Consider the following 8,411-nt stretch of genomic DNA (forward strand, 5'->3'; position numbering starts at 1 on the left):
GACAGCGGCAGCCTGAGGTAATTTCAGCCACCGATCCTAAAAATCGTTCAAAGTCTTTAATTAGATTGTTTGGGAGAGACGTTCTTAATGGTTTAGAACTAGCCATGAACTAATAATACTTAAAGATAATCCACTCTGACGTCATTACGACATTCAATGTAGATACTTTTTGTTTTCCTTTTTGATAAGGAACTTAAAAATACATATTAAGAACAATCTCTGAGGAACATTCTGTACACTGAATTTTTGTTACAAGAAGAGAATGCATTTACTATGTTATATACAAATTAAAGTCTCAACTTCCGAAATAACAGTTGAGTAATTTTGAAAGTCTGTTCATACTGAGTATAAAATTATTCCTGGAAAAGCAATTAAAATTTTATTCTAGTTTTCAGCAATAGATTCGAACAAGGAAGTGAAGTTATATTTTTAACAAAATAAGATATTAAAAATAAAGCATCTTTATTTATGGGATTTTTAATAATTGTTGATCATTAAATCTGAAGATTTTGTAATTGTAGCAATTTTAATGACAACCAGTTTGTAATGAATATTTACACAAATATTTATTCTGTGAGGGCTATATTCCAACATACCTGTATACGAAATTAAACACGTGATTCCAAAATAGTTTGCTTACAATCTACTAACTAAAAGACAAATACATATACATATATAAATTTAGCAATTATATTTTTTTCTCCTTTAAAATTTCAGGGTATTTTATTGCAATGAATTTGAATATGCAGCTGATATGTTTTGCTTAACTTCGCCCAGTGTCATTAAAACAGACTATGCAATTAAGTCGGGATCATTATCTGAAAGAAATCTTGGGAGTCGGGCTCTAAATACAGTTTTAATATACATTCCTACTACCTCCAAACTAAACAAATACACAGAATTCCGTTTAGTTGAATTATTAAATGTGAAAAATAATTTAAATTTAATATAATTAAGAAGCATAATATATTTCATTTGACATATGCGAATTTCGGTCTTTGTCACATTAAATCACAGAGTCGGGCAAGCTTTGTTTACAAAAGAATCCTATTAATCTGAGGCTCGGACTTTGAAAAGTAAAACCGAACTCATATCCACTATACACAGAGGACACATTCCCGGATGACAAGTACCCCCCCCCCCCCCAATNCCCCCCCCCCCCCAATGGCATTGCCACCTAAGCCATTATAAGCTGGGGTCTGTCCAGACATTTTGTGAAAGGTCCGATTTTTGTGAAATTGTGGAAAAATTACTCACATTCTTTCAACCAGGGTCATGCTTTTATGAATTTGTGCAAGTAGGGTTCGGTTATTGCAAAAACCTTTTTCAAGCAGTTTTTAAATTGTAAATAGATTCAAGATTATGTTCAGCAATGTAAAATTATAATGAAAAAAATTAAATTTTCAAAAATAAACAGCAATTGCTGTTTCTAAATTCGAGTTGCAACATACAAATATTTAGTATTTAGCCTATACTGCTGAACACAGAATATTCATTTCGGACGAATAATGGAAGAATCATCTGCCCAAGACAAAACTTAATTCTTTTACATCCATCTTTCTTGTTTTCTGTCCTGGGAAGGGTTTATTCAATTAACAAAACAATAATGAAGATAAACAAATTTCGGAAGGGTCCAATTAAAACAAAAATAATTTTGTGAAGGGTCCGTTTTTATGAAAAGATATTTTGTGAAGGGTCCGTTAACGGACTCAAATTTCTTCTAAACAGACCCCTGATAAGGATATAGAGACAGTAGAGCAAGTGGGGTTCACCTTTCAAAGACATTAGGGGGTTCAAAGTTAGTGATTTTCCATTTAAAAAAATATATAAAAATTTCATTTTTAATAAATTAAAATTTTTACAATTGAAGAACTTGTTATCTAATTTCTTGTAGTTTATTTACGTCGCACTAGAACTGTACAATGGGCTATTGGCGACGGTTTGGGTTACATCCTTGAGGATGATCAGGTGACATGCCATCACAATTTTCATCCTCTGCAGAGGGGGATAGCATCCCTTCATGCTTCGGTAACCCGACAACCTGCAATCGAACTCGAGCACTTAACGGTACAACAGTTTAACGCGGACTAATACCGCACACCCTCGGTACCTTCGTAATCTGATTAAAGTGGTCAGCCACCCGCACACTTACTGCTTGACTTCGGTAAACTACTGGGAACCGTGTCTTAACGATCAAGATCCCTGCGGAACATTTAATTTATTGTATATATGAAATAGAAAAGAAAGTAGAAGTCTACATTTTTAGATACCCAGCACAAAAAACTTCACATCAAAATTTTAAAATTATGAAATGAGATTTAGCTAAACATTTTATGGTGATTATTAAACAGGGCCCTTGAACGCAAAACCTCATTGTTTCTATAATCTACAACTGTTGGATTAATAAGGTATACATGATTCATTAGTGTAAAATGTAAAAGATAAGATTTTTTTAAAGATGTTTGTCTTTAAAAATTAATTAAATAATAATAATAATAAGCATTTCAATGATGCAAGCAGAAATCTGGGGTGATGAGTAGGGATGTAACGAATAATGATTTGGTCATATATTCGATTATCGGCCAAAAAAAAAATCAGCCGAATAGCACCATTTCTTTTTTTAAAAGAAAAAAAACATTAATAAATATTATTTTTTATTTATAAATAAGTTTAATCATTTTAGAAAAATAATCAAGACTTAGCTACATTATTTGTGTTGAGGGGAAAAAAACTATAATAATCCATTTGAAATACTTAAGATAATAAACTGACTAACGGCAATTTTAAGAAAAAATTGAGTAGGAAAAAGAAAAAAAAAATTCTCTTTATTCTTAAAACAAAACTTTAATACTAAAAATCATATTTTTTGGAGAAAAAAATATCCATAAAACGCTTAAAAGAGATATAGTTCATCAGAAACGCTTTTAAAAATGCCGTGCTAACATAAAAACGTCCATTAAAAAAAAGATAGTCAAAAGCGAAACACAAAAAATAAAAATCGACCTTAATTTTTAAAGAAAATTTTAAAACTGAACATCTCAATTGTCCAATTACCGTATTTTCTCGAAAAATGAAGAAAACAGAATTAAGTATAATAGAATCCCTCTTAATTGCCTAATAATAATGCATAAGTAGTTTTTTTCCAAGTGAAGTAAATTTTTTTATTGTTAATATTTATCAATAACTTGCTATATTACTGTAAATAATATAAAAAATATTAAAAATTAATTAAACAAGTTTCTTTATACATTAGTTATTCCTTCAAAATGCAGTCATTTTTACTGCTTTTGAGCAATATAGGTATATAAAGTTTCAGTCTTTCTAGTGTTAAAAAAGAAAAAGGTAGATAGAAACCAAAACAAAATGCTTTTTTTAAATGAAAAATTCAACGTTAAAAATCTCAATTAAAATTTTTCCCATTGCCGTATTTTTAAAAGAAAAATACGGATAAAAGAATTAAGTTTATTAAAAACGGTCTTTAAAAATTGCTGATAAAAAGCAAAAGTGAAATAGTAAAAAAAAATTTTCTTAGTTCATAAAATATAATTTTAACGTTCAAAATCACAGTTTTCTGTGTTATCGGTTATCTGTCTTACCGTAGAAAAGTGATATTAAAAGAATTAGTCTATTAGAAACTCTACGATATAATAAAAACAGAAAAAAAATAACATACTCAATTCTTAAAACAAAAAGTGTTGAAAAAAGGACGAAATTTTCAAGTCCGAATATAATTTTTAAAAAAATCAGCAGTATAAAACTTGTGGTTCAGTATATAGTAATCTAGTTTCAATTCTTCAAATTTCGCTTTTTCATTTGTCTTTCAGAACTAAATTTGCAAGTTTTAGAACTAAATTTGCAAGTTTTAGAACTAAATTTGCAAGTTTTAGAACTTAAATATCTGCAAAAAATATTTTTAATAACGTATAGTAAAAAATACAATTTCAGATTACTGTTTATTACATCTATTTAATGATAATAATCGTCGTGAGCAGCCGACCCAATTTTAGGTTCACGACTACTAATGTTCAACTCCGTAGCCTTGTGATTTTGAACCAATCCAGAAGACAAGGAAACTCCTGGATCAGTACTCCCAGAGGTATGATTTGCTATAGGAACATGGAGGACTATGTGACTCGACAGATTTAATGTGCATCAGTCACCATTTACTACACGGGGAGTTTTCGGTCGGCGGGGATCGAACCCACGACCTCTTGGACATGGGCCCAGTGCCCAACGAAAAAGGCTATACTAGCCCTTTATTATATCTATTCAAATTAAAAAAAATCTGACGATGAAAACTTTTTTGAAATATACTTTGCCGAATATTTGCCAAACATTCGGCCAACCGAATGCTGCTGTGCAATTGAAAAATCAACGTAAGCGACAAAAAATTCTAAATTGAGATTATTATATATTTGGCTTCTTTGTATGATTAGCGGCAAAAAAATTAAAAAAAAAAATTTTTTTTTAATGAGTTTTTTGAAATTCTATTTCAGCGTTCATAGCATTAGCAATAAAAGAAAATTGTCAAACCACTTTTCTCGGAATCAAGCGAAGTTTTTACGTTTTTTTTTTTTTTTTTTTTCAATTGCACGGCAGAATATTCAGCAATAGTGGCCGAATATTAGTTAAATACCTAGTGCTGAGTATCATTTTCCGAAGGGCAACTCAGAAAGTAAATGTTTAAAGGGTACAGGGCATTACAGAGTCTATCTAATAACGGTTCTACAATGATCTTGGATTCAATTTCATTTTAGACTAACTGAATGTAAAAAAACACTCATTACACATTTGATAGTTAAATCATTAACTTTTGAAGAGTCATAAAATATTTTAGTCCAAGTATAATTATTAAACAATATAAGATTTAAAATGATGACATAATATATTAAAGATAGATTTGAAATGATGACAAATAAACAACAATTTTATATTTTCAGATCGCTAAATATAAATACAATTAAGTTACTATAATAAAATTAATCTAAATCAAATGAAATTATGATAGTATTATTAAATAGAGAATCCTTAAGTATTAATAATCATGAAAATATTTATATTTTAAATAGTTAGAATTGAACATAGCATATTTCAAATAAGCAAAGTTAGCGTAACTTAAAAACTAAATTCAAAATAAAATAATATATATATTTTAAATCTGAGAAAAATATGCAGTTAAATTTTTTTTAAAAAGACGTCGAATTCAATAAAATGTAATATTATAACCATCACAAAAAAATTAACTAATAACGAGAGAAAAAATATAATTCACAACTTACTGCCAGCAGTCATCTTTAACAATTTTTTTAATCCATTTTACATAGTGAGACTTAAATTATTCATAGCAAATCACAGTACAGTAAGATTTCACAAACATTCAAGGATGAAGAAAAAATATCCCATAATTTCAGTAATACGATAGTCTTCTCAAATTTTAGTTAAATATGTATACGAGTAGCTGTGTAAAATGCCGTAAGACTTAAAACAGCTCCTTTTCCACATCAATGAAAAATTAGAAATAACGCTTCACGGACATTGCGCCATGAATCAAAAGTCGCCAACAAAACAATAGATACAAGCGGAATTATTTCAATGCTACAGGAAAACAGGATTGCCGTATTTGACACTTCATTAAACACCTGAATACAAATCGAGGTTTCTTTATTGTTCTTTTTTTTTTCGTATAGGGGTTTTGTTTTTGTAATGAGAAATGCAATTTCATTCAAAGAAAAACAAATCTTACTACTTCTAATACCAAGTTTTTGTCATTGAAATTGAAAGGGGATTGGCGGTAATAATTTGGCTTAGTAATATTGGCGAAGTTAACAATTGAGCCTAGGTTTGATGTAGACGGAATTATTAGGGCTTTATATTTGTCTTAATATTCGAAGAGCATATTAAGTCGTTGCTATAAACTTGATGGTTATGAAAATAAATATTTTATTTTTATTCCAATTGAGCAACCTTGAAATACCACTTTGTAAATGTCGAGGTCATCGATTAAATTCGAGTAGGCGTCGATGGAAGAATGAATTGCAGAGTAGTTATGACGGCATCTACTTTTAAAGACACTTAAAATCTGTTAATTTTATTTTCACAATAAAAAACTAGGCATTTAATGAGAATACCAGTGGTGGAAAACAACATATTTTTATCTTCATAATCATATTTTTGTTGTTCATTTGCGAATTATTTTTAGTTTCAAAACAAGTTGCTAAATTTTTTTAATTCACAATTTAGGAATCACAAGATTTTTTATTTTTCATTTAAAATATCGTCTGTTTTTCAATCCACATTTTAAGATTTCGTTCAATATAACTTAATAATTCAAAAATAAATGAACATTAAAATTTTAAGTTTTCTACATCGGATAAAAAGATATTTTTAAAATATTTTTCTAAAAAGATATTTATAGAAAATTTATATAAGGATTCTGAACCAAAATAAAATTTTAATTCACGAGATTTTTTCATTTATTATTTATTTCTATGAAATTCAAGCATACTTTGAGTACAATCAAAGTATAGTATTGACCAACAAAAATTAGGGCAGCAAAATTTTCTTCTAACTCATTTTGTTGGGAGGGCAATTTTAATCAATTTTTGGTCAAAGAGTTAGATTCGATTCAAAAGTTCTTAGAACGTTCCAATTTCAAAGAATTTCATTTGAAATGTGCTGAAACCGGCCTTTTTAGAAGATTTAATTGCTTTGAAACATGAAATAAAAAGATTAGAAGGGATCAGGGCCGTTGCAAATGATAGCTTTTTGATGAAGGAGGGCAAAATGCATAATTGCCCGGCTCAAATTCGCTTTAAACCCTTAAAAAAAACTTTGATATTTTTTATTTTCTTTTTGTATTTTAGATTTAATTAGTATTTTTATATAATTAATTTTAAACGATACATTTTTACTGATATTAAAAAAAAATATCTGATTTGAAACACTAGTTGTGATTTGTGAAACTCTATGTCATTTGAAGTATTAAAGTGAAGTGGGGAAAAAAAAAAGAAATGCTGTTTTTAGTTCTGGCGACGAAAAACCAATCCATTCACTAAAATGAAATTCGCAAAAACACAAAATCAAATTTAGAATTTCTATTTACTTGCATCAATTCAATCAAATGTGAAAGCAAAAAAAAAAAAAAAAAAAAAAAAAAAAAAAAAATATGACGCATAATTTTCCTTTATAAAAGAAAATATATGTGTGTGTATATAGCAAACCACTCGCTACGCCCTTGGTAAAGATAAAAAAAAAAAGAAAAAAAAGAAAGAGAAGAGAAAAGTTGATTACAATATATACCTTGGTAATAGAAAAAATAATGGTAAAATATTTTCTTTAGTCGGCCTCCTTGTTAATTTATATATATATAAGTTCAAAATGTAGAGAAAACATGGAAAAAACTACAAAACAATGAAAAAAGGGGGAAAAGAAAAATAATAATAAAAATAACAAGAAACCGGAAAAAAATCCGAAAAAAAGGTAAAAAAAAAAACCCGGAAAATAAAAGATATAATCTTTTCATCAGCTCACACGATTATATCCGCAAAAAGGATTGCGGATATAATGGTGAGAGCTGATGAAAAAATTATATCTTTTATTTTCCGGATTTTTATTTTTTTTCTTCCTTTTTTTTCCTGTTTCTTGTTATTTTGATTATCATTTTTCTTTTCCCCACTTTTTTCATTGTTCCGTTATTTTTTTCATGTTTTCTCTATATTTTGAACTTATTTTATGAGTTCTATTTACTTGCAGCTTATGCGCAGTAAATAAAACTAATTGTTTTTCTTAATTTTCTTCGTGTTTTTTTTTCTTTTTGTACTTATTTATTATGCAAATTATTTACTATGTACTTATTTATTATGCAAATTATTTACTATGTACTTATTTATTATGCTCGAGAAGATGCAACCAAGAAACATTAAAATATTTCAAAACTCATGTCCAATTTTAATAAAATGCGTTCATGTGCATTCATCTAAATTTTTCAAAATCAATTTCTAAAAGTTATTTGATTTTAAGAAGCATATTAAGTACATATTTAAACGTTTAGCAAGAAAATATATATAAAAAAGTGGTCAATAAAAAAATTATGCATGAATAATAGTATGTTAAGCTCAAAGTATAAAAGAAAATTTATATATTTTATGTTAAAGCATAGGAAAAACACGATTCATAAAACTTGAATATAAAAATAAATTAAAAAAGTATTGCAGCATAATGTTTTAATTCTTTCAGTTTTGTATTATAATTTTAAAAAAAAATTCTATGAGATATACCTGATTTAAGAAAAATTAAATTTAAGTTTCCTAATGAGAATTGTAAGATTAATTTGAGGGAATAGTTTATAATAATAAAGTTATTGAAAAGGGTTTTTTATTGCTATTTTAGGGAAGCTGGAAATGCATGATTAA

This window comes from Parasteatoda tepidariorum, chromosome 7 (assembly GCF_043381705.1).
Source record: "Parasteatoda tepidariorum isolate YZ-2023 chromosome 7, CAS_Ptep_4.0, whole genome shotgun sequence".
Taxonomy (NCBI): domain Eukaryota; kingdom Metazoa; phylum Arthropoda; class Arachnida; order Araneae; family Theridiidae; genus Parasteatoda; species Parasteatoda tepidariorum.